The sequence below is a fragment of the Papio anubis genome, chromosome 6 (assembly GCF_008728515.1).
Source record: "Papio anubis isolate 15944 chromosome 6, Panubis1.0, whole genome shotgun sequence".
NCBI lineage: Eukaryota > Metazoa > Chordata > Mammalia > Primates > Cercopithecidae > Papio > Papio anubis.
In genome coordinates, this window is record NC_044981.1 from 106,458,798 (window position 1) to 106,486,220 (window position 27,423).

At 37.4% G+C, this 27,423-nt stretch overlaps 2 long non-coding RNA genes across 5 annotated transcripts in view; one reads left to right on the plus strand and one right to left on the minus strand.

The window, feature by feature from the left end:
* LOC103883931 overlaps positions 1-27,423 on the minus strand; it is a 114,654-nt gene that overhangs the window by 66,882 nt on the left and 20,349 nt on the right. The gene's annotated exons all lie outside the window — the stretch shown is intronic.
* Positions 1-27,423, plus strand: part of LOC103883930 — a 44,210-nt gene that overhangs the window by 7,067 nt on the left and 9,720 nt on the right. Inside the window, exon 2 of the long non-coding RNA XR_002521698.2 lies at positions 10,861-11,056. This is a non-coding gene — a long non-coding RNA (uncharacterized LOC103883930). The remainder of the gene's footprint in view (positions 1-10,860; positions 11,057-27,423) is intronic.

Consider the following 27,423-nt stretch of genomic DNA (forward strand, 5'->3'; position numbering starts at 1 on the left):
AATGTTCTGTGTTTGTCTGTGTACTTATTATTATCATTGAGATTGTACCTTTAGATGATTTCTTATTTCTTATTAACATCATTTTCTTTCAGATTGAAGAAATACTTTTAACATTTCTTATGGGACAGATCTGTTGTTGATGAAATCCCTCAGCTTTTGTTTATCTGGAAAAGTCTTTATTTCTATAGTAAGTCTTAAAAGAGTAATCTGTTTCCAACTTTATTCACCTCTTTCAAAATTTCTTTGGCCACTCTAGTTCCTTCACTTTACACATGAACACATGAATTTATAATCATATTTTCTATATTGCAAAAAAAAAAAAATCCTACTGGAATTTCAGTTAAAACTGCATCAAATCTATAGTTCAATCTGTGAAGGATGAACATCTTTATTATGTTGAGTCTTCTAGTACATGCAAAAAATATGTTGTTTCATTTATTTAGATATTTTCTGATTTATTTCATCAGCATTGTTTTCAGCATAGAAATCCTGTACATGTATTCTTAGATGTATACATCTAAGTATTCCATTTGTTTTGGAGCTATAATAAAGTGTTGGCTTCCAGTTGTTCATTGGTAGTTTATAGAAATACCATTGATTTTTGTATTGACCTTGTAGGCTGTGTCCTTGCTAAATTAACTTAGTTCTAGGACTTCTTATGCAGAAATTCCCATTTCTAAAGAGACAATCAGGTCTATGTATCAGGACAGTTTTATTTATTGTTCTTCAGTCTGTGCCATTTCTTTCTTATTCTTGCCTTATTGTACTAGCCAAGATTTAAGGTGCAATGTTGACTGGAAGCTGTGAGCATGTACATCCTTTCCTCATTCCTGACTTTAGTAGGAAAATACAGTAAGTCATCAGTAAGCATGATGTCAGCTGTGGATTTTTGGTAAATACTCATTAGCAGGCTGAGGAAATTCCCTTCTATTCCTGGTTTCTTGAGTCTTTTTTTTTTTTAAATAATGAATGGATGTTGAATTTTCTCAAATGTTTTTTCCACGTCAATTCATATATTCATAAGACTTTACTTCCTTGGCTACTAGTATAGTAAATAATATTGATTGATTTTCAAATATTGAACCACTCCTGCATTCCTGTGGTGAACCCCAGTTAGTTGTGAGGTACAGGTTTTAAAAATATGACTACATTAACTTTGCTAAAATTTTGTTAATAATTTCTAAATCTTTGTCCATGAAGGATATTGGTTTGTAGATTTTTTTGTAATGCCTGTGCCTGATTTGTTAACAGGGTAATGCTGTCATCATGAAATGAATTATTGAATATTTCTTCCTCTTCTATTTTCTTGAAAATAGTGCAGAATTGCTTTACTTATTTGTTAAATATTTATTAAATATTGTTAAGTAAGAATTAATCAGCAACATTATTTAGAAGTTCCTTTTTTGGAAGTTTTAAAAATTGTTAATTAAATTTCTTTAAAAGTTGTAAAACTATCCAGTCTATCTCTTTAAACTTAGGTGAGTTTTTGGAAGTTGATGATTTTCAAGGTATTGGTCTGTTTCACCCAAATTTGTGATTTTCTGTAACTAGATTTGTGTGTGGTATTCTTATTTTTTTTAATGGTTGCAGAGTATAGTAGTATTTTTCTTTTATTTCTGATATTTATAATTTCTGTCTTCTCTGTTTTATTCTTTATTGGTATTGCTAGGATTTATGGATTTTGTTGATCTTTTAAAAGAAACAACTTTTATTTTCATGAATTTTCCTCATTAGTTTTGTGTTTCCATTTCATTATTTTCTGTCTTAATCTGTATTCCTTCCTCCCTCTGACTTGCTTTGTATTTATTTGCTACTCTTTTTCTACATTCTTAAGGTGAAGGATTTAGATTATTTATTTGACTTATTTTTTCTTTTCTAACACAAGCATTTAATGTTATGACTTTCCTCTAAGTACTGCTTTGGCCCTATCACATAAATTTTGACATGTTTTATTTTCATTTTCTTTCAATTCAAAACATCTTCTAGTTTCCTCTAAGCCTATCCCCTATGATTATTTACAAGAGTATTTTTAATTGCAAATGTTTAGAGACTTTCCTGTTATCTTCCTGTTATTGATTCTACTTTACTTTTATTATGGTTATATAATCTACTTTTCTTATTTAATTTAGTTATTTCACATGTGTTTAAAATGTCATCCCAACTTCCACCCCTACGTCCTTCAGGATAAGATCTGTCTTGGTGAATATTCCAAAAAACAAGTACATTCTGCTGCTATTGGGGCGGAATATCTTTTTTTTTTTTTTTTTTGACGGAGTCTCGCTCTATCACCAGGCTGAAGTGCAGGCCCCATCTCAGCTCACTGCAACCTCCACCTCCCAGGTTCAAGTGATTCTCCTGCCACAGCCTCCCAAGTAGCTGAGACTACAGGTGTGCAGCCACCACACCCAGCTAATTTTTGTATTTTTAGTAGAGACGGGGTTTCACCATGTTGGCCAGGATGGTCTCGATCTCCTAACCTCGTGATCTGCCCGCCTCAGCCTCCCAAAGTGCTGCGATTACAGGCGTGAGCCACCGCGCCTGGCCGGAATATTCTATAAAGGTGGATTAGATTCCATTGGTAAATGGTGATGTTCACTTATTCCATATGCTTGCTGATTTTCTGTCTCCTGCTCCTACAGATTACTGTAAGAGTGGTGCTGAAGTCCCTAACTACAACTGTAGATTTGTCCATTTCTCTTAATTCTGTCAGTTTTTGTTTCATGTGACTTGTCATCTGTTTTTAGGTATGTACACATGGAGGAATGTTATATCATCCTGGTAAACGGATACTTTTATCATTATGTAACATCTTTCTCTGTCTCTAGTGTTTTTCTTTGCTCTGAAGCCTACTTTGTCTGATATTAATGTAACCACTCACATTTTCTTTTGATTAGAGTTTGTATGGTATATCTCTTTCTGTCCTTTTACTTTTTCTTGCCCATATCCTTAAGTTTCCAATGAGTTTATTGTAGGCAACATGTAGCTGGGTCATTGATTTTTATCCATTCTGAGAATCTGTAGTTTAAATAGCATTTTTAGACTATTCACACTTAATGTAAATGCTTACACTTAATTATATATTATTAATAATATATTATAATTATACAATATTATATATTATAATTATATAATTTAATTATTATATTAATTATATTATTTATTTGATGTTTGTTCTTTTGTGTATCCCCCTCCCCTTTTCTGTCTTCTTTATTTTCAGCAGTTTTTAGTATATCATCTTAATTTATCTATTGCAGTTATTACCATATCATTTTGTCTAGATGTTTTAGTCGTTGTTCTCAGGTTTACAATATATATACTTAAATTTCCACTTAGAATCAATATTTTTCTGGCTTTGCTGGAGTATTCTGACTCAAGATATTTCGTGAGGCTGCAGTCATCCCACGACTTGACTGTGGTCAAAAGACCTGCTTCCAAACTATTTCATGTGGTTGTTGGCAGGCCTCCGTTCATTACAGGCTATTAGAGGGCCTCAGTTTCTTATAATGTAGGACTATCAATAAGGCTGCTCTCAATATATTAGCTTGCTTTCCACAGGGGTGAATGTGTGTGTGTGTGTGTGTGTGTGTGTGTGTGTGTGTGAGAGAGAGAGAGAGAGAGAGAGAAAGAGATACTCAGGTAGAAGTTGCAGTCTTTTGCAGTCTTTTTATAATCTATTCTCAGAAGTGTTACACCATTACTTCAGCCAGACGTTTGTCACACAGATCAATTCTGGTAAGGTTTGAGGAGGTCTACAGGAATCATTTGCTGCCTTGGGGGCTACCACATCACTATCATTGCTAGGTCCATAACTCTATGTTCTCTAGACTGATATGAACTTTCCCATTCCAGTTTAAGTCAGTTTAGTTATCACCAGATTATTACCTGTGGCTGTAATCCTCATGATGCTAGGGGAGAGCATGTAGCGTAATTTTAAAACTTAGCATTTATCTAAGACCTCTCAATAGTTGGGAGAAATCCAACATATATCTTTGAAGCTTGTAGAATAGTGAAAAGTAAAAAAGAGCTAAGAAAGTTACAAAAATTGTGGTATATTTTAAGTGTCTATAGTTAATGTTTTAACAAAGATACACAAATATGCTGACTACATTGATGGCCTCCTTCAAAGATACCGACAATTCTAAATATAAAGATTTTCATGAATGTAAAACCCTAAAAAAGCACAGCCATATGATCTTTCCCTCCTAATAACCTATGACCAGTTATTGGGAGGCCACTTTATTTTTTCAAAATCTACCAGTAAGGCTCACAAATTCACAAAGTTGCCAATATTTCCCACTTCGGTGTTCTGATAATGTCTGAGATTTAAGAGCTAGCTGCTTAGCAACACCACTTTTCTAGTAAGCACAAAAACCAAGTGTGCTTGTCTGACCCCTTGATCACTAATTATATTTGACTTGGAGCTCAGTGTAGAATTTTGATTTTTGGCAAATGACCAGTCACTTGGTGGCATTTATTGAGTTCACTCCATTCTACTGAAACTGAAGATAAAGAGGAAGAGAAGAGGCCATTGTGAAGTCTTAGGGTCACAGTTGGTGCCACTCCTGATGCTGTAGCCATAAGTTTTGTTCCCTGCTCCCCTTTAATTTATGCTTGGTATATTAGTTGCTTTAGAATGATGTTTATGAGTGACATTTCTCAGGCTGCAGTTCTTAAATAATTGGACATTTTCTGGAAAATGGTTATTTATACAATGTACTCTATGAGCCAAGTATTTGATCCTATTTTCCCCTTAGCTTTGGAAACACAGAAGCTCAGAATCCAATTGCAGCCTCCCTGTAGAGAGTGCACAAGACCTGCATCCTGCCTTCTTCTTAACCACATGATTCCTCTTATTGTCCTTCCTCCTGTTTTCTTCTGTTCCTTATTTAGTCACCTATTTTCCAGTAGTTATTTTTTAAACCCCTTAAAATTATATATAGTTAAAAAAATGTTAGACTAGAAGACAGGGAGGAAGAAAGGGAAGCCTTGTAAGAAAGTCTTTTTTTTTTTTTTTGGCAAGTGTGTATTTTGAATAATTAGAGTTATCTAAACTGCAAAGCACTTCACTGTGAGGTAGCGGGGCAACGCTTACTGCAGTAGAGGCCATGTGGTCAATTTTCAGATGAGTTTTAAATGAGGTTCATACTTTGAGTAGAGAATATGTGTCCATACGTCCATCAATTAGGGCTGAGATTCATTTTTAAGGGGCTTAAAAAGATATTAAATTAATTCCACTTCTTTTTCTAATGATTTCCTGTGGTGAGAAATACTATCCATAAGTGATATTTAATATTCTGTAATTAAGTTTATCTGATCCTAGTGCTGGGTACTTTCTTATACCTCTGTGTATGATAATGATGTCTATAAAAAGCACTAAAAGAGCCTAATATAACTTTGGAATTCCAAGTCCATCCCCCCAAAAAAACCCTAAAAATAAAACATCTAGTGTAGTTTTGAGTACCTTTTAATAGTTTATTTAATTAAAAATTGGTGATATGGTAAGTTGCTATTAACCTGAATGTCCCTCCTCCATTACTATGTTAAGTAATATAGAGTTTATAGAATTATATGTCATGGCTAAGACCTCTTCATGGTTGTTAATGCCATTTGGTTTTGTGTATAAAGAGCAGTTGTCTTTTCTAAATACCAATCTGCTTATCAGAGTGGTCCTTGTATCGGTCTTCTCTTTCCTCTCCTGGGATCAATAATGAACAGCTTTGCAGGAATGTCTTTGAAATGAAATATTGGGCTCCTGAAGCCAGTGCATAACTGTTGTGTGAAACAGACATTTAGAGACCGCTCATGGAGTCTGGTGTTCCTATTCAGTGACACACGTGCTGAGGTTTCTCCTTCCTAGGTTTTTGAAAAGAAGGCAAGCCTATGGTAGTCAGAAATTGTAGTGTCTTTTTTTCAAAAAATGCCAACTACAGCTTCTGTTTCCATTTGATAGACTTCCATTATAAACGGGTAGTTTATAATGGAATATAAAGGGCTCTCATCACTGAAGACTTCTCACTTATGTCTGCTATTTGACATGTCACCAGCAAGTAAGGACAGATCCAAGACATCACGGAGTAAACATACCTCAAAATTCACAGAGGGAAGGAAATGCAAATTGACGTCAGGACAGAAACAGATCCAGGAGGAATAGCACCACGATGCAGCAGATCTTTGATTTGAACATCTACTTAACAATAATATAGATACCATGTGAGACATGTTTTCAAAACTGGATACAGGTTGTGAACTGTTTTGATGCCAGAGATTATTTTTGTTGTTGTTAAATAGTGCATGTATTCATAGTGGAAGTCAATAACTGACAAATATTTGTAGTAGATTTTAATAGATCCCAAAATGAAGGCAAGATTTTCTCATAGAGATTCTTTCTTCTCTAGCAAATCACTTCTAGACTCTAATGGAACAAAAGAGAAGTTCTATGTCCAGTTTTTCTCTCTTTTTTTTTGAAACGCAGTTTCACTTTTGTTGCCCAGGCATTGTTGCACAATGGCATGATCTCGGCTCATTGCAACCTCCGCCTCCTGGGTTCAAGGCATTCTCCTGCCTCAGCCTCCCAAGTAGCTGGGATTACAGGCGTGCATCACCATGGCCAGCTAACTTTGTATTATTTTAGTATAGGGTTTCACCATGTTAGTCAGGCTGGTCTTGAACACCTCACCTCAAGTGATCCACCTGCCTCAGCCTCCCAACATGCTGGGAGGGATTACAGACATGAGCCACTGTGCCTGGCCCTATTACCATTTTCACTACATAAGAAACTACAAAGAACACTTGAAATTATTTAGTATATATGCTCAATTTCTGGCAGATTCACTGAAGGTCACAAAAACCAACTGAATAAACACTTCTTTTCTTTTGACAGAGTCTCACTCTGTTGCCCAGGTTGGAGGGCAGTGGAGCAATCTCAATTCACTGCAACCTCTGCGTCCTGGGTTCAAACGATCCTCACGCCTCACCCTTCCAAGTAGCTGGGACTACAGTCGCATGCCACCATGCTCAGCTAATTTTTGGCAGAGACAGGGTTTCACTGTGTTGGCCAGGCTGGTCTCAGACTCCTGGCCTCAAGGGATCCACCCACTTTGACCCCCTAAAGTGCTGGGATTATAGGCTTGAGCCAGAACACCCGGCCTCAGTGATCACTCCTGATCTACATACTCCTGGTACCCTTGACAGAAGTATGTTGAAGGTACAGATAATAACTGAAGAATTCAATAGGTATGAAATTAGAAGACGTGTTCATAAACATTTTGGTCAGACTTGCATGGTTAGGTTCTTCGCATCCCCCTATGAATGTGTCATGAAGGAGCTCAGCTGCTACAACAGAGGACTTCCAGCTTCTGAGTTCAGTTTTGTCTGAAATCTTCTGGCAAAGGGATGTCACTACTGATAAAAATGCACAACTGCATAATTATACTCATGAGCTTCTTCTGCAGGAAGCAGCGTTTGACAGAAAACGTAATTTGACCATGTGACTAAAGCTACACTACTATTTAGGTTAGGATTCAAAAATATAAGAAGACATACAGGGACAACTCTGTATATAAATATCAGGAGTGGAAAGAGAAAATTGCACGCTGTGTTATAATGTCATGGACTTTTTGCTTTTCTTATTTCCACAGATTTGATTATTAATAATAAATTACACATCTAAAGGAATTTATAGCTCCCCATACAGTACCTAATTTGATATTCATAATTCTGTAAAAGTAGGTATTATTATTGCAATTTTACAGATGACGTGAAACAGAGTAATTTAAGAGACTTACAATGATAAAATTGTAGAACTGGAAAGGAACTTAAGCTCATTGTCTGGTTTGCAAAAATTTTTTCCTTTCTGTTTCTTTGTCTCTCTTTTGTTTTGGTCAAGAAACATTTTTTTTCCAACCAGAATGTTCATGTAGAAACTCATCTTATAAAACAGGTTAAAATGTTATATTATTTACTTTTCAGTTCAAATGTATAACATTTTTTACTTATAAAATCAATGTGAGAACAATGAAACTGCTTGGACAAATCCAACATTTAAACTTGGTTATCAATGTTAGTAGGCATAATACATTTTCCATAAAATCCTTTTTTACTTCCTTTATTTATAAGTAAATTGCTTTTACTTTTTATTTCCTGTTTATTTCTATAGGTTTTGCTTGTGTGATATTAAAGGTACTTGCAATTGGCATCAATTAGAACTTGTAGCTGGCAACTGATTTTTTTTTATTGTAAATAGATTGTGATTTCAGATTATTCTTAAATTAAAATTATCCCCAAATGCAAAATATAAGTAATTGAAAAATTTACAGTCTCTAATTACTTTAGTCTTATTATAAATATAATAATCAGATGGAAAATATCTCAGACTTATAATACAATTTATCGCCTTGCATAATTTGGTATTGTCCCAACACAGTAAGTTATCTATTGCTACCTATAACACAAGTAACTATAATGTTGTGATAAAGACATGAAATAAATAGATGCTACTGCAGCCTCTCTTGGCAATTCAATATATGTGCTGAGACAATCAGTAAAAAACAATGAGTTGAGTGCATATCTTTATATATACTTGCCTCTGGAATTCCACTAAAATAATAAGTAGAGAATTTTTTTTTTAAAGAATATACCCTCAAAGACAAAGAGAATGGTTGAAGAGACAGGAGCCGGCTGGGCACGGTGGCTCACACCTGTAATCCCAGCACTGTGGGAGGCCGAGGCGGGCAGATCACAAGGTCAGGAGATCGAGATCGAGACTATCCTGGCTAACACAGTGAAACCCCGTGTCTACTAAAAAATACAAAAAATTAGCCAGGCGTGCTGGCGGGCGCCTGTAGTCCCAGCTACTCGGGAGTCGGAGGCGGGAGAATTGCTTGAAGCTGGGAGGCAGAGCTTGCAATGAGCCGAGATCGAGCCACTGCACTCCAGCCTGGGTGACAGAGTGAGACTCCATCTCAAAAAAAAAAAAAAAAAAAAAAAAAAAAGAAAGAAACAGGAGCCACTAGATATTACCAAATTTTGAGAAGACAGAAAGCTGACTGAGGATAGGTAATTGACATAGCAGAACAAGAAACATGAACTTTAGATTTCTGCAGGGAAAATTTGCAAGGCTGTTCACCCTACAAAGAGAGACTCAAGTGTGGGGTGAACCAGGTGAACTGGAAAGTGGTGAGAGTTCCAAGGCTGAATACAGAGGCATTGACTGGATGTCTGTGTAAGGAAGGATTAGATAACCAGATACCCTCCCATCCTCCACACAGCTAGTGACAAACATGCCCTGTGTGGGTTGGGATTTTCATGCTGATAGCAAGGGTCCCTTTTTGGAGAAACTGAATTGTCCCAAGAGTAGACTCCACAGAAATGGACATTTACATGCCTACATGAAAATGCCAATTCATTATTTTTCACTAGATCTAGAGTGCAGCTCTCTCATATGACAAGCTCTTTCCGTGCAAATAGGCTCTTCCAGTCATTCTCTTAGTGACTTATTTTTCAATCTGAATGGCAGCCAAGATCACCATAGATTATAGGAAAGGTTCCAACATGAAAGACAGAGTCAAAATAAATAAACACTGTAATGTACTCAAGAAAAAGGGACAACACAGGGAGCAGAAGAAAACTTCAACTTATGCTCACTAATATTGTATTAGAAAAAAAGAAACTATTAGTCCATTTCATGAGAAATAAGACTGTTAAAAGGAATATTCAGAAAAATGTTCATAGTGATTTGACAAATATATAAAATGTTCTAGTAGATATATAGAAATCTAAGCATATAAAAACCAAAGCAATTGTTACTCCAGAGTAAGAAGTAGTCAGAGGAAGCAGAAAATGAAGCTTAAGAAAAAAAGAGTATGAACAAAGAAATGAGGTTAAAAGGACCAGGGGAAAGAGAACAAGTAGTAATACTTATACAAGAATGAAAAGTAGTACACTGCGTGGCTCAATAGCAAGCAGTGTTTTGAGGTCAAAAGAAATCAAATCTTTAACAATATTGCTTTCTTTTCTTTTTTTTTTCTTTTTCTTTTTTTTTTTTTTTTTTTTTTTTGAGACAGAGTCTCACTCTGTCACCCAGGCTGGAGTGCAGTGGCACGATCTCGGCTCACTGCAAGCTCTGCCTCCCAGGTTCACGCCATTCTCCTGCCTCAGCCTCCCGAGTGTCTGGGACTACAGGCGCCCACCACCACGCCTGCCTAATTTTTTGTATTTTTAATAGAGACAGGGTTTCACCATGTTAGCCAGGATGGTCTCTATCTCCTGACCTCGTGATCTGCCCCCCTCGGCCTCCCAAAGTGCTGGGATTACAGGCGTGAGCCACCACGCCCAGCATCTTTAACAATATTTCAACGAAATATGATGATGTAACTTTTTAGAGGAAAGAGATAGGTAACTGGAGAGAGGATATTTCCCCTCTTCTCTTAAAATAAGTAGTCAGTAAGCAACATCTAAAGTAAATAGATTATGAAATAACAAATGATATTAGAAACATGCTTCCAGGAAATAAGATTGAGAAAGGGTGAAGCAGGGAATAGTTTACATTTCTTATAAGATTTGAATACAATTTGTTTTCTTTCTTTCTTTTTAAACTATAGGCATGTATTGCTTTGATACACACATAAACAAGTAAATAAACTTTCAGATGTAAGGGCCAGACTGGAACTGTTAAAAGGATGCTAAAAATATTCAATTTTCTGTGACACTTACGTGACTTGTAAATATTATAAAACATAATATTTAAAAAGAAAATGTTTGCAAAGTATAGAAGACGGAGTTATTGAAACCCATGAACTAAGTCTTATACAACTTGAATATTTGTGTTTAGTCTAATACATCCTTTCTTTATCTACTTCCCAGTCCTGTGGTCCTTTAGCTGCTTACATGGTGGGATGGAGGATTCCAAAATGTGTCATGGCTCACTGCCATCGTGCTTACAGACTTAAGCATACCATGGAGACTCTTCATTAAAGCCACTTCTTAAACCAAATGCCATGTCCTAGAGTGTCATCTGCAGGGAAGCCGTTTGCACTTGACAGAAATCAAGGTCTTCTAAGTAAGTATCGGCTCTGTGGACCCAAACCTAAAATGTGACAGGTAGCCTCTAGTTCAAGCACAACCAGAGTGTGAAAGAGTCAGTCAGTTAGTAGATGTTATGCTATTATCACTGTTGAATTCATCCAGTCAGCAAGTAGAAAATCAAACCTCTGAGAGAACAAGGCGAAGAATTTCTGAGCATTGATATGAGGGATGGTCTTGTCCAGTATAGTAGTAAACTGGATAAATCACAGGAAGAATGAATGAACTGGGTATTTGATAGGAATAGGGTTACTAAAAAGCAAAGAAAAAAGGAGAAAGGGAACTCAAACATTAGGTAGAAGCAGTTAGAACCCAAGATAATCCTCAACTAGTTTCTAAGTTTTACTAAGACTTTTTCTCAAGATCTGTTTTAAAACCAACTTTTTGTATAAATCCAGATTTTAACATTAGACAAGCAAGTTAAGTGTAGTATTTCAAGGCCAAAAATATGCCCAGGCCAGCCTGTGTGTCGAATGTCAGATACACACTCCCCAAGGGGCAAACTGCTGCTCTAGGGCTGTCCTCTGAAGCATTATCCATCATTATGGGTTTTCTGAACTTGCAGTAAATTGTGTCATTTCTAATAGCAAATTGAACATTTTGTTGGAGAGGAGGAGATGTTAACATTGATAATGAGCTATAATGTTCTAAGAGAATGCACTAAACATTTTGTTGAGAGGACAATTTGTTAGTAGATAATATAAAATAATAGAAGGGATTAAAGTGAGGCCAAAAGTTATAAATTACTAAAATCTATTCTTGATCATACAAGAAGTAGCACAAAGAGAACAAACGCACAAGTTGTCAGATATTCCACATTTTTCGCATGTGAACTGAACAGATAGGCATTTTCAGATCCCAAATGGATACCATCATCAAAAGTACTGGACCTGGAATCAGGCGTCCTTCCTTTCATGCACCTTGACACGGTCTTAGGCCTGCTGTTTACTTTAGACATGTGTATTCTTATCTGTAAATGTGCTTGTCCTTGGGAGCAGAGAAAGGAAAACTAAACTAGATTATGGAAGATAATCTGTAGTCAGTAGTTAGCGAAGAAGACTCAACAAATATGATTTTATACTATATCTTGACCTTCAAAATTTTTTAAATCAAAAATTAGTATTTTATTAAAGTTAGTGCAGCTTGTAAGTTTGACCTCTTGGAACCTCCCAATTTGACAACCATCTCCTACTGGTCCTCATTCCGGAGGCAAAGTCATATGATATAAGCTTCAATGCTTGCACCAGAAGTGGAAGTTTCAGCTCTGAGAGAAAGTCATTACAAAGGCTTTGATTTATTAAATGTCCTCATTCTATAGGCCAGATGACTAAACTTTGATTTATTACTTCTTTTTTTTCTTTTTTTTTTCTTTTTCTTTTTTTTTTTTTTTTTGAGACAGAGTCTCACTCTGTCCTGCAGGCAGCAGCGAGATCTTGGCTCACTGCAACCTCCGCCTCCCGGGTCAAGTGATTCTCCAGCCTCAGCCTCCTGAGGAACTGGGATTACAGGTGCCTGCCACCATGCCCCACTAATTGTGTGTTTTTAGTAGAGATGGGGTTTCACCATATTGGCAGGCTGGCCTCAAACTCCTGACCTCAAGTGATTTACCCTTCTTGGCCTCCCAAAGTGCTGGGATTACAGGTGTGGGCCACCACGCCAATTGCCCCTTTGTAAATGCTGTATAATTTTGAATACGTAAGAGTAAGTCTTGTGTCCCTATCTTATTTAGCCCTGGAAGAACAAATATAGCAGAGGATATTACAGCTTCCAAGGACCCAAACATCTGTTCATCAATAAACTAAACCAAACGTTCAGTGGTAAAATTCAAAAGCCAGATCCTCTATGTGAATCAGATTTAGTATCACTGGACAATATTGAGACTCTCAAATTTAAAAAGGAAACAAATTGTTCAACAGCACTGACTGGGTGCTTCCTCAAGTGGTTATCCTCACCACCCAGTGGAGTGGCTGCACTCGTCCTGTTTCCTACCACGGTTTCTCATTTCATTGCATTCCCAGGTTGTTTAGGGCCAGGGAGTTCTGTCAGCTAACAAAGCCCAAGAAAGTTAATGCCAAGTGCAACATGTGGACACAGCTTTTGATGGTGTAAATTTTATCTTTAATGCTAGTGGACTTATCCATGCTTTTAACAAGCAAGAGAGAAGATACGGAAGAACTCATGTACATCTGTCATTACTACCACATTTAATCAAATCTAAGAAATCACCGTATATCAGAGATGTTAAGATGTGAAAAAAAGTCCTTGAAAATTGCTGAAATACGGCATTTGAAAACAACTAAGGTCCATGCTGTATTCACCATGACTCACTTGTGGCCTTTTTCCAAAATAAAAATAAATAGTAATATGTGGCCGTTGGGTTGCAAGATCCTTGAGATTCAGGACTCCTGTGAATGACTTTAGTGATGGCTCAAGCAGATACCATTTTAAGATTTCTCTGCCGTGACAAATCTCATTTCAGTTTTAAAATGCCTTGTGATTACACAGTACTATTTGCATGGTGCCCCTTTTAGCTTTTAGGTCACTTACATTTTGTCAATCAGTCCTACAGTGTTATTTATTTATCTATCACTTAATAACCATGCAGCAGAGAATAATTTCTCTGGCCTAGCATGGTAATTTGTACTAGAATTTCACCCCCGCTGCTGTAAACTTAAATTCAGACACAGCTATGATTGCTAAAAGTAAGATTTCTAGGTCACTTTTCAGCCTCTGTGGTTCCTGTCTTTCATCATTTCATCCCACTCCATCTTCTTCAGTCGAAGTACGGTTCATCAAACACATGAGCAAAGAAATATGCCAGTTGCTTCTTTCAAATGTGGTACATACTTAATAGAGCAGGTAACATTCAAGTACTTATGTGAACTGGGGTTTTTGTTTTGTTTTGTTTTGTTTTGGCCATCCTGTATATCCTGAAGTTAAATTCAGAGAAATGTGAAAGGGGATATTTTTAAAATCACAGTCAGATTACTTCCTAGACACTTCTGCATTAGGAAAAATCAAATGGATAAAGAGAAAGAATCAATACTACTAACTGGGAAAACTAAGTGCATCCCAGAAACAAGTAGACATTGTCTGTGGCAGGATTTCTCCAACATGACATATTTTAGTGGTACAGTCTTGTGAAAAAGGACATTTTTTTTTTCCTTTCGTTTTCTATTTTTACACAGGAAATAGTCTTTGAATTGTGCCAAATTAAGCAGAGTATGAATAGTGTTTGGGTAAGTGGTTAGAATCTTCTCGAAGCTCGTTGTGGTTCACATTTGAGAGTATGAGCAGAATTCCTCAGCAAGATGCGAGACGTGATTTCTGAAACATCAAAGCCTTGTCCTTTATTTTTCTAGACTCATGAGTTTCCAGTTGTTATTTAAAAGGGAACTCTGAATTCCATTTGTCTCAAATCACTCAATATTTTAAGTAAGAGTCTCTGTCATCTCTTTCTCCTTATTGTGGGTTTTTCTCTTTTAGGCCAAGTCGCTGTTTCTATAAATGTGGACTTTTAAACAGGTTGAAACAGATTTACTGTTAGTCACTATTATTACCCAAAGAGGCAGAAATCTCATTTGCAAAATAATTGAAAACAAAGGACATTTTCTTCTTAAAAATCACAAAGACAATATTTATTTATTTATTTATTTTGAGATAGAATCTCCCTCTGTCACCCGGGCTGAAGTCAGGTGACATTATCTCAGCTCACTGAAACCTCTGCCTCCCTAAGTTCAAGCGATTCTCCTGCCTCAGCCACCCCCGCGAGTAGCTGGGATTACAGGTGCCCGCCACCACGCCCATATATATATATATATATATATATGTATTTGTATTTTTAGTAGACATGGGTTTTCACCATGTTGGCCAGGCTGGTCTCGAACTCGGCCTCAAGTGATCTGCCTGCCTCGGCCTCCCGAAGTGCTGGGATTACAGGTGTGAGCCACCGTGCCCAGCCCACATTGGCAATTTTTATGAACACCTTTACTGTGGGCACACATGAAACGGAGTGAATCAAGTTTATTGAATACTTTTGACGCCAAACGCAGAAACAACAAAACCCTGCAGTGCTGCCGGTTTGTAAGTTGCAGATATTAGGTATCTTGATAGCTACCTCCTGGCTTAGCCACGGCCCACACTAGAAAAGCCTCTCCAGCAGATTCAGAAGTTCTGAATTTGAAACTCAACTTCAACAACTTGCTGGTTGTGACTTTGAACAGTCCACTTACATTTTGTACCATCTCTGCTTTGTCATCCAGAATATGGCAGAAATAATACCCGTCTCTTGAATATATCATGAGTAAATTTTTTAATGCGTAAAACCTCCATGCTTCTGCATGTAGTCAGCATACAGTAAATAAAGTTTCCTTCTCCCTAGGTAAGAAGCACTGCTTCATAAATTATAAAGCTTTATGTGAATGTGAGAGATTGTTATTAATATTGTGTTGCTTCCGGATTCCAACTTTTACAAAAGAGTTTTAGAAAGAGAAAAGAAATTTAGTCATTGTCTCACAATACCTGGCATAAATAAATACACAATAAAAGTCATCCTTCTCATCACTTTCCAAACTTTTCATCATTTATTAGCACAGATATGGCATGTCAAACAAAGAATTTTTCTACCTCAAAGCAACTTTTTTCTCTTTGTTTTGTCTTTCTTATCTAACATCAAAAGTATCCTTTTGAAAATTCATAAACATGGTAGAAAAGAAATACCAAATCCAAAGCTCCTCTCTCTTTTTCTTGGACAAAAATAAGACTGTATGCATTTGGAAAACAAAGGAAAGGATTGGAAATGTGTTCTGATTCATCCAGTGCAGTCTTTAGCCCTGTGTGTGCATGTCCCAAAGTGTTCATACATCTCTATTTTTGCAGATACTGGCCATGTTTTCATTTTCCATACTTATAGGAATTAGACAGGGCAAGGTACACAGTGATTAGTACTCTGTGCAAGTTAGTGTAGGGTATCTGTTCCTTCTAAACAACATTCTTGGCTCCATCATCACTATTCACATCACAAATCCAGGATTTACAATCCTTTTTAATCCTCCACTGAATCATTTTAAATTAATTATTTGCACATTCAGTTACAGAAACCAGGAAGTTACCTGGGTAGAGTTCCAGTTTATATCTCTTTTTATTTTATGTATTGTTCAATCTCATTATTATAAATACATACTTCAAAACAGATAGTTTAATATATTTTATTGGCTTGCTCAATGGCTTTTTATTAGTAGTGATAGTATTTTGGAAGAGAACACATGTCTTTCTTTACATCATGTCTATCCTTTCCGTTTAATTCCCTTATGACTTTGACCACCTGTTTTTGATACTGAATGGGGTCTCATTTTCATCATATATAGAGAATTTCAGATTTTAAAATTGACTTAAACTTAGAAAGTTAGACCAGTCTTTTTGTTAAATATGACTCAATAATTCATAAATGTGGTAAAAGAATAGATTTTGTTAGTCTATGTAAAGCATATAAATACTTATTCTAAGACCATATACTTTCAAGTAGAGAAAAAGAGGAAATTCAGTGCCAAGGTGCACTTTTCATGTGCAAATTATTTTGTGCTGCATGATTTTAGTAATACAGTGTGTAATGTCACAACCTTTACCACAGTGAAATTTCCACAAATCCCAAGCATGACAAAGCTTGTAATCGTTTAGGATCATATGGGACTAAGCATTATAAGAAATCAAAATGTGTTATCACATATTTGAACATATCACATATTAGAACATCAACGGGGTATGCCAGCTATATGTCAGCTATGGAACTAAGGAGTCTAATTTATCACACTGAAATTCTATTCTATTTGAAGATACCTAGCGAAACCATAGAAATGTTTAAAGTGGATTTTCTCTATGCAAGAGTCTTCCTAAATCTCACAGATTTTGCAGTATTTAAAACATGAACCAGAAAACCCATGAAAATATGTAAAGCCTTTAGGTATAATAATCATATCCCTTGACTGATGTATTTTAGTACATGGTATCACAAACTTCCCAGAAAGTAAAACATGAGATGTAATAAATGTTTTTATTGTATCTGAGATGTGTCCTTTTTTTTCATTTTTCATTAATAAATATATGAGCCATGAAGCATGGTATTAAAACAAAAACCCATGAACCTCCCACCGAACCAATGCCAGTATATTGTTCAACTTGTTTCTGAATTTAATAAAAATATACTGCATGTATTCTCAGCATCTTCTTCCACTCAACATTATGCTTCTAAAATGTATTGAGGTCAATTAATACATCTGTAGATCACTAATATTTACACATGTACAGTATTTTATTAAATGACTACATCACAATCTATCCATTTTTTCATGAATGGGCATTTAATTGTTTCTAGATATATTTTCTTATCACACGCTGCTATTAACAGTGTCATAATTTCTTCTGGGGGAGGCGAGCAAGAATTGCTCTAGGGTATTTATCCAGGAGGGGATCTGCTAGAACGCAGAGTATTTTAGCTTGGATTCCGCAAAATCCAGGTCCTGAGACAAATAATTATGTGCATGGGAGGTTTTCTTTGGAAGGTTATTGCAGGAAGCAAAGTGAGGGAGTGGGGAAACACAGCAGGGAAGGAAGAAATGCCAATAAATGGTATATTCATGTGTGATTACTGCTGTAGGCAGCTGGAACCAATTCCACTGGAAACATTCAAGAGACTGTTAAACCTATCTCAGAATTGTCCCTCTCAGGAGAAAGAAAGCTGGGCTGTTTATCCATCACTTCTTACCACTCAATGTGTTGGGTGGCTCTGGGGGTATTTCATGCTCTGGCACTGTCAGGCCAAGCAAATCCTGGCAGATGCTTAAGAAGCTATCAGCGCATATGGAGCCTGTTCATCTCACCTGCAGTCAGCAACAGGGTTGGCCAAGAGGATGGGGTAGGGCCCTGACGTCTCTACTACATGAAGCTGATACCTGTTTAAAGTTGCAAGGCAATGATAAATTGTCTTCTTAAGTGGTTGGCTTTGTTTAAATTTTCATCAATAGAGGATACAAGGTCCTTTGCCCAGTATCGTCATTATATTGTGAAAGTTTTAAACTTTTGCCAATCTATTACATGGTGTTTTAAAACATTTATTGTATTTCTCCAGTTGCTAATGAGACAGAAAGCATATTTATATAAACTTGTTAAGCATTTGCATTTTCCCTCCTCCTTAGGTCCATCTATTTTAAACAATTTTTTCAATTTTTAGAACTTATATATTTTGGACACTAAATTTGACAGATATTTGTGTGTCAAAAAGTTCTTAATTTTAACAAAGTTGAATTTATCAATTTTTTATGGATACTGCCTTTCAAATTAAGAAATCTCTACCGTGGGAATATAAAGATATATTTCTATACTATACTTAAAACTTTGAATATTTTGCTCTTCACATATAGATATATAATTTTTCTGGAATTTAGCTTCATTCATGTTGCAAAGAAGGATCCTATTTTGTTTGTTTACTTAGGAATAAGCACCATTTATGAGATGATCCATCTTTAGCCACTTATCTCCAATGCCACTTCTGTATTACGTTATCACCTCATACCCACGTATGTGACTCTGTTTTTCCTACATAAATATCTCATTGTTTTCATCATCACTGCCTTGTATATACTTTTGATATCTGCTAAGCCAAATTCCCTTATCTTTTTCTTTCCAAGAGTAGTTTTTACTATTATTGGTCCTTTTGCCCTTCCCCATGTATGTTAGAATCTGCTTTTGAAGCATGAAAACCTTTGTTGGGGTTTTCACTGCAATTACATTGAATCTAGATATCAATTGAGGGCAACGGACACATTAACAAAACCGAGTCCCGCTGTGTGAACAAAGATGATCTCTCTCTTTTTATTGACTGTCTTTAAATAAAGTTTTATATATGCTACACTTTATTTTTCTTCTAGGTAACCTATATCAGCTTCAGATTCCTTTCTATCCTACTTTGATAGATGTCTTTTATCATGAATGGAAGTTAAATTGTACCTAATGTTCTTTATGCAGCTAAGCAATAATCATATGGTTTTTCTCTTTTATTCATTAATGTGGTGAATTATATTAATACATTTTCCAATGTGAAACAACTCTTAAGCTCTTGCGATGAACATAACTTGTTCATGATATTCTGCTTTTCTTGGCAATAAGTTTATACAGTGAATTAAACAGTCAGTGTCTGTACTCATAAAGTTACATTCCAGTGTGGGGTATGGAGAGAAAATGATAAACAGATAAATAGCTAGATGTATTATGTAATATCAGGCACTGATATTCAGGGAAAGACATATGTATTAACCATTCCCCTTGCCACAAAACCAAAAAGATATCTACTAATCAACTGAAATTGCAAAAACATATCTTCCACATGTATCTGAACACGACATTGTGCAAGAAATCATTGCATATGACATGCTGATCCCAGGGACCAACACGAATATGGATAGGCCTAAAAACTGAGAAACAACACTGAAGTACATCAGTTAAAGAAATAAGAGAAGAAAGGGTTGCACATGTATGTACCATAAAATGGTAGCCAAACTGAATTAGAATTCCTTAAGTTACTTTTTGGCTTCATGCTTCTTAAAGGTGTTCTTTGGATATTTTTCTTTATAGTTTGCAGTATGGGTATAATCATTATTAAAGGGAATTTGTTGCATTAATTTCCTGATATTACTATAAAATAAAAAAATCTAGAGGGTGGCGATACAGTCTTTTTTAGAGTACCCAATAACAGGACATTAGTATCCATCCATATTTATAAACAACTTTATCCTCCTAACATTAGCTATGAAATAAGTGCGCCCCAGGCTCCTCTGGCTGTGGTAGATACCTTTCTGTGCTGTGACCTGGGATTCTGGGACTGCATACAGAGTGAAAGAAAGAGCGGAAGTCCACAGTAGAATACAGCCAAGCAGTCCCACTGAAGATCACATAACACTTGCATAGCAGAATGGAGAATTTCCAGCCAGCAGTTGTAAAAGTGGGAGGAAATGAGGGACAACTACAGTGTATCTAGCTGATAAATGAATACAAGAATTATGGGGACCAAAAATTAATTCCATTCACACCAAAGGAAGTGAATTGCAGAGTAACTCAAAGGAGGGGCTCCTGACTCAGAAAGCATTAAGATGACTCCAAAGACCTACACAGAGGCTCTGTGAAAGGTGTTGCCGAAGGCTGGTTTGGAGGTATGTTGAAACTTCTAACATAGAGAGGTTGCTCTGGGAGAAGGCACAAAGGTGCAGCATTGAGTGCCCTATTGTGTTAGTCAGGGTTCTCTGGTGAAACAGAACCAAGGTATAGATAGATAGAAAGAGATGATAGATAGATGATAGATAGATAGATAGATAGATAGATAGATAGATAGATAATAAATGATAGATTAGATAGATAGATGATAGGATAAATGATACATAGGTAGATAGAAATGCAGATAGACGAGATAGATAGATTAGATAGATATATACATACATACATATATACATACATATGATAGGTGATAGGTAGTTAGAAGAAAGATAGATAAATGATAGAGAGATAGGAGATAGATAGATAGATAGATAGATATAGATAGATAGATAGATAGATAGATAGATAGAAATGATAAAAATCATAGATAAGTTTATTATGGGCATTTACTCATGCAATGATGGAGGCCGAGAAGTCATCATATGGCTGCCTTCGAGACAGAGAACCAGGAAAGCTGACGGTGTAATTCAGCCTGAGAACCAGGAGCTCCCATGCCCAAGGGCAGGAGAAGATGAATGTCTCAGTTTAAACAGAGAGAAGGAAAAAATTCACCCTTCCTCTGCCTTTTTGTTATATTAGGGCCCTCAATGGATTGGATTGGATGGTGCCCAACCACAGTGATAAGGGTGGATCTTCTTTACCATCTATTGATTCAAACACTAATCTCTTCTGGAAACACCCTCACAGACACCCCTACAAATCGTGTTTTACCAACTATCTGGGCATCCCTTAGCTCAGTAAAGTGGACATATAAAGTTAACCGTAAATCCTATCACTAGCCCATGAGCCTGAGCTCCAAGTGCCTCTCAGAGAGACACTATGATTTGGACAACTGTGGATACTTCTGGGGATTAGAAGGAGTCCACTGAGGACTGGGGCAAGAATAGTGGCAATGTAGCAAGAAGGAGAATCAGGGGCTGGGACAGAGAGGAGGCCAGAAAGGGATGGATGGAATAGAGAAGCAGGCAGAGATGTAGTCTCTGAAAATGCTGTTGTCCATGAAAATCCTGACATTTCATCAGTCACTATGCCATATTATTATATACTTTGAAGTTTATCAGCCTTGGTTTTCTGAATGTTACAATCCTAACTTTTTGGGTTATGTTGGGAATATGAGGTGAAGCAATTCCCATCAAGTATTTACCATAATGCTTAGCCAAAAAATAATCATTCAAAAATTGTTTAATAAATGGCAGCTCATGTTATCTCAGATGCCGGAAGAAGGAACAGAAGTATTCTTCACAGGTGCATAGCAAGATGGACAGGAGTAAATGAAAGGGGTAGGAGATGGCACAGTGCCTTGGGAAGGGGTTTTTGAGTCTGGATTCCAAGGGTAAGCGATGTGGAACATCAAGCCAAAACAAAGCATTCATCTGCACACTTTACCTTCCCCTAGCTCTTGATTCATTAGCAGCAGATGAGACCTTAGAGAAATAAGGTACATTTACACTTGGAAAAATGGTCAAAGTTTACCTAGTCCAACTTCTAACTCATTGGTGACACCCACATGCAATGCTGTTTTCTATCTTCAGCTTAGGTGTCCCTCATGAAAGGGAGTTTACAAACTTATACAGTCACCTCCTATTGATGCCCATCTTTAATGATTAGAAAGTTCTTCCTTAGCCGAGCTGAATTCACTTTCCTGTTACTTAGCTCAGCTACCCTGGGGCAACACAAAACAAATATCTTTCTGCTTCTACACATATGCCACTATCATACTAGTCTCTTCTCCCGTAGTGCCAGGAATCGTGAGGAATTGGCTTACAATACAAAGGAAAAAAGAAAACCTTGGGGGATACTCTTATTACTAGAACTGTTTAAATGGATTTATAGGGGACATTTAATGAGAGCAGAAATTGAAATTGCACTTGACTGAATTTCAGGGAAGCAGATTTTTATTTAGCAGCCAGAAGGGGTGCAAGATACCTTAAAGAATAACGAAAAAATGTAAACCTGCCCGTAGGGAGCTTAAAATCTGATTAATTTAGCCACGCTAATGATACAGCAAGAAAAGCTGGGTGAGCAAAGAACATGGCTCAGATGCCACCGGGAAAAGTACAAAAGACTATCAAAAAGTCTACATTTGTTACAGCTAAAAGGTAAGTGTTTAAATTAAAATGATTTATTATTTCATTATAAATGCAATGTATGGCCATTGTGGAAATAAATGATAAATTTAGCAAAAAGGAAAAAAGGTACAGAAGTATTATATAACTCCACTACCCAGATATAACCAGATATAATTTGTCATCTGTATGCTATGGAAATCTTTTATTTAGCTCTAGATGAATTTCTATATGGCATTATACTATACATGCTATCTCATAAACTGCCTCTTTAGGACATTCATCGTGTTTTAAAAAATAAATATTCATGTGTAATGTCTTTAATAGCTAGTTAGTATTTCATTCAAAGACTATATCATCCTTTGTTTACCAAATTGCCCATGGTTAGACCTTTTGGTTATTTCCAAATTTCACTACTATAAACAGAATTCTTACAGCTAAATCTTTACATATTCTTAATTCTTTCCTTAAAATACTTTTCCGGGTGTGTAATTTCTGGGTCAAAGCGTGTGCATATTTCTAAGCCTTTTGATAAGTAATGTCACACTGAATTCCAGGAAGATTGTTCTGTAACAGGGTAAAAGTGATAATTTCTCCATCATTTACTGATGATGTATTGTTATTTCGTTAACATCTGCCAATTTAACAGTTGACAAATCATATGTCATCATTTCTTTGATTACTAAAATAAAAATGGTCTTTGAAAATAACGATTTGCAGTCACTTTCCTCCTGTGTGAAATGCTTATTTTTATACAAGGTATTAATATGTTTCATTCAGCAAATACGTCTTGAACATCTACTATGTGCCACACACTGTTTGAAGTGTTGGGAACACATTAATGAACAAAACAGACGAAAATCTCTTCTCTCCTGGAGCTTATGTTCTAGTATGAGTCTATATTCTAACAGTTTTTAATTTAATTTAATTTAATTTAATTTAAAGTTCCGGGATACATGTACAGGATGTGCAGGTTTGTTACATAGGTAAATGTGTGCCATGGTGGTTTGCTGAACCTATCAACCCATCATCTAGGTATTAAGCCCAGCAGGCATTAGCTGTTTTCCCTGATGCTCTCCCCCCACCGCCTGCCAACAGGCCCTGGTGCGTGTGTTGTTCCCCCACTGGGTCCATGTGTCTCATTGTTCAGCTCCCACTTATAAGTGAGAGCATGCAGTTCTGGTTTTCGGTTCCTGAGTTAATTTGCTAAGGATAATGACTTCTAGCTCCATCCATGGCCCCTGCAAAGGACATGATCTCATTCCTTTTTGTGGCTGCATATTATTCTGCAGTGTACATGGACCACATATTCTTTACTCAGCCTATCATTGATGGGCATTTCGGTTGATTCTATGTCTTTGCTATTGTATTAAGGCTGCAGTGAATATACAGGAGCGTGTATCTTTGTAATTATTCTAACAATTTTAACACAGGTTACTGACACTTTCATCATATTGTGCAACTTTGTTGTCCTCTGTTTGCCATTTGGAAGCAATGTATATCTTTAGGAGAGGAATAAGTGGGATTAGAGTGTGATAGAGTGTTAAAGGTGGACTAGGCCTTATAAACCATAGAGCGTAACCCCTTCATTTCATAGATGAAGCACCAGAGGAGACCTATAGAGAAAAAAACACTTGTTCAGGCTCACGCTGAGTTAGTGACTCAGGAGGATTCCACATCCAAGGGCCGTATTTCATTTGGAAAATGGGGGGGAAAGTACTCTTTCATGAACTGTATTTATTTTGCTTCTTGATTCCTGCATTATACAAATAACAGTGAACATTTGCAGGGTCTTTCTATGTGCTAAGCACTCTAGGTGCGTAAGTTCCTCCAACTTCCCCCGTAAGACAGACCCAAGCACGAAACAAACAGATGGGCAAACGGGGGCTTGGAGTGCTTAAGTACAATGGCAAATAATCATTTTCAAAGACTTTTTACATCTTAGTAATCAAAGAACTCCAGTTAAAACAGTGACATATGATTTGTCACCTGTTAAATTGGCATCTGTTTAAAAAATGACAGTACTCACATCATAACTAGTAATTGACAAAGCTTTTACTCAAGTCTGGGTCTGTCAGTCTCCAAAGGCCACCACTGTTCTACCCCCACCCCTAGTGTACTGTTGGGCATCTGTCAATGTGAGAAGTGTGTAGACAAAGGAGAGAGTTAAGGACAAGGAAAAGCAAGGCAGCCCCAATCTGGAATGCTGCAGGGGGTGGCTGCTGTTGCGGCACGGCCAGTGCTGGTGAGGAGGAGGTGTGGACATTGAGGGGATGACGCTAAGGCCTGGCGAGGGAAATAAGTAGGGGACTCTTTCGGTAACCTTGTCCTGCCCATTTCATTGTGTTCCTCCTCCGCTCACCGTTCCAGTTTCCAGTGACTCCAATTATTTCTCCGTCCTCTACAAAAACTGTCTTTCTGATTCCTCTGCCATATTAAAGTGCAAATGACGTGACAACAAAGTGAAGAGTGATTCGACCAACCAGTAGGTGCCATTTTCATTCTTAAACAAGTCAGTGTCTCATACGCAAGGGATATCGCACTAACTGCAGTTCCAGAATCCACTGACTTTCATGAGAAGAGACTTGTCTCTTCCTTGTTTGTCTCCTCCATCTCCTTCTCCTTCTCTCTTCCTCCTCCTCCTCCTTCCTCTTGCTTTCTCTGGTTTTAGAATGGAGCTTGTAACTGAGACCCAGGATCCCACCACCTCAGCAGACTTACTTTCAGGACTAGTCCTTTTGCCAGAATTTTGACATTACATCAAAGTTCATGTCCAAATGCAGACAAGGCTAAGGCCAGGAGAGGAGTCTCTGGGCATTGGAGACTCCAGGGATTCATTTGTTCCTCCTCAAGGGATGGATGAGCCCTTCTTTCAGCCATTCCCACCAATGTCTTCTCATGCCAGGCCCAGAGAACAGGAGCACCATCAGCTGTCTTAGCCACTCAGCCTTTGACCTATGCAGGTGTCTCCTCAAATGGTAGAACCCAGAGCAGGTGGGAGGTGGTCAGTGATGTGCAGGCAGAGTGGCCCATCCCAGCTGTGTGTCAGCTGAAGTCCACAGTCGGAATGTTTCCACAGTGAGACCCAGACATCACAAAGGCCTCAGCGCAGAGATACGGAGCTGCACTTAACATTGACTTTGTTTGTAGCTGAAGGAAGGAATGAACTGTAAGGTAACAGAAATGCAGAGTGGGAGACAGCAAGCAAATAGATTTGTTAGATTTTACCCCAGTCTTATAGGAGGCTATTATTTATTTAACCTAATTACTGGTTTTATTTTTATTATCGTGCATAAAGAACTTTCTGAGCCTATGAAAACCTAAAGCTGATTAATATTTCAGTATATATTCATCACTATCAACAAGCATTTATTAAGTGCTTAACTACCTGTGATGCTTTTCTCAGATCTTGCATGTGAAGCAAGTTAAACTGATAACAATTCAGTCACTCAAAAAGAGAAGGTTTCGAAACGAACTAACACAAAGGGCATTCAAGCTGCTGAGTACAGACAGAAGTGAGGGCGAATGATCGCAAGCACGGATGTAACGTGCATGCAGTGAGGCGGGAGGGAGCCACCTGAGGCGAAAATGCTCAGAAGCACATGATTTTGCCTGGCAAGGCAGCAGTTTTATGTCTGAGGCAGCTTTTGCTTATGGAGTTCAACCATTTTGTTCCTTGAGAGACAGTTTTATATACTTCTAAGGGTCATCATGAAAAAAACCTTATAGAAAAAAAATTGCCTGTTTGTTCTTGGAGGACAGTATTCCAGAGGGTAATTATCATAGAAATTATTCTCCCTACTTAAAAACCTTGCAGCAGTCCTCTACCCTCTCTCTTAGTTGTTGGGTAACTTTCTCAATGCATCCTAAGAACCAGGACAAATCACAGCCAGTGGCTGGGCTGTCTGAGGCCATAATCATTAGTGTAGCTCATGGGATAGGAAGACCCAAAGAAACCTGTGACCAGAGAGAAGTCCACCACAGGAATTGACATGAAAGCAATGGTATGATTCCTAGAACAGGAGGGAGACTGAGACCGGTCCCTGCTGGTCATGTAGCTAATGAAAAAAATGGTCTTGAGATTCAAAATCAAGAGAAAAGCAACTGGTAGGAGCCAGAAGTCTCAATGAGCACAGGGAAAATGAGTCCAGTGAAACTGAACACAGTGCAACTATAAGGACAGGCATGTGGGACAAGCCACCCACAGGAGAAAAGTCTCCAGCACAAATACTCAACAGTGTTGAGGGCTCAGAGGAACAAAAGAGCTGAAGGGAAAGTCTGAGCTTCTTAGAGAGTATTTACGTGCTCCTGATCAGAATGGTGGTAGAAATATGAGTGGTAAAGGCCATTCTGATAAGGTCTCAGATGAAAATGCAGAACAAGGAATCGGAAACTAGAGTAAAAGCCATCCTTGTTATGGAGTGGCAGAGAACTTGGCTGAATTGCATCCATGCCTGAGATCTTTGCGAAAGGCAGAATTTAGGAGTGATCAATTAGACTATCTGGCAGAAGAAACATCTGTAGGAACTGCGTGGCTTCTTTTAACTGCATGCAATAAAATGAGAGAAAATAAAAATAATTTAAACACAGAATTTATAATTAAAGGGGGGAATCAGAATGTAAAAATGTGGAATATCCCTAACCTGATCATGTGAAGATAAAAACCCATGTTCAGGAGAGAATATCGAGGGGGTAGCCAAGCAACTATTTGATAAGGAGATGAGTATGGATGGAAGGGAGGCAGGTACTATCCATTGAGACAATGAGAGAATGACAGCAAAGGCATTTTGGAGAACTTAAGAGTCTGCTCCCCCTGCCAGAGCCTCAGGAAGGCAGAATGGTTTTGTAGGAAAGGCCTGGGATACCCTCCACAGGCTTGCTGCCTGGGGCTCCCGGCATTCTCATGCAGTGCTCCTTGGCCACCCCAGCTGTGGCTCAAGTGGCCCTAGATACAGCTCAAGTTGCTGCTCTGGAGGGCACAAGTCGTAAACCTTGAAAACGTCCATGTCGATTATAG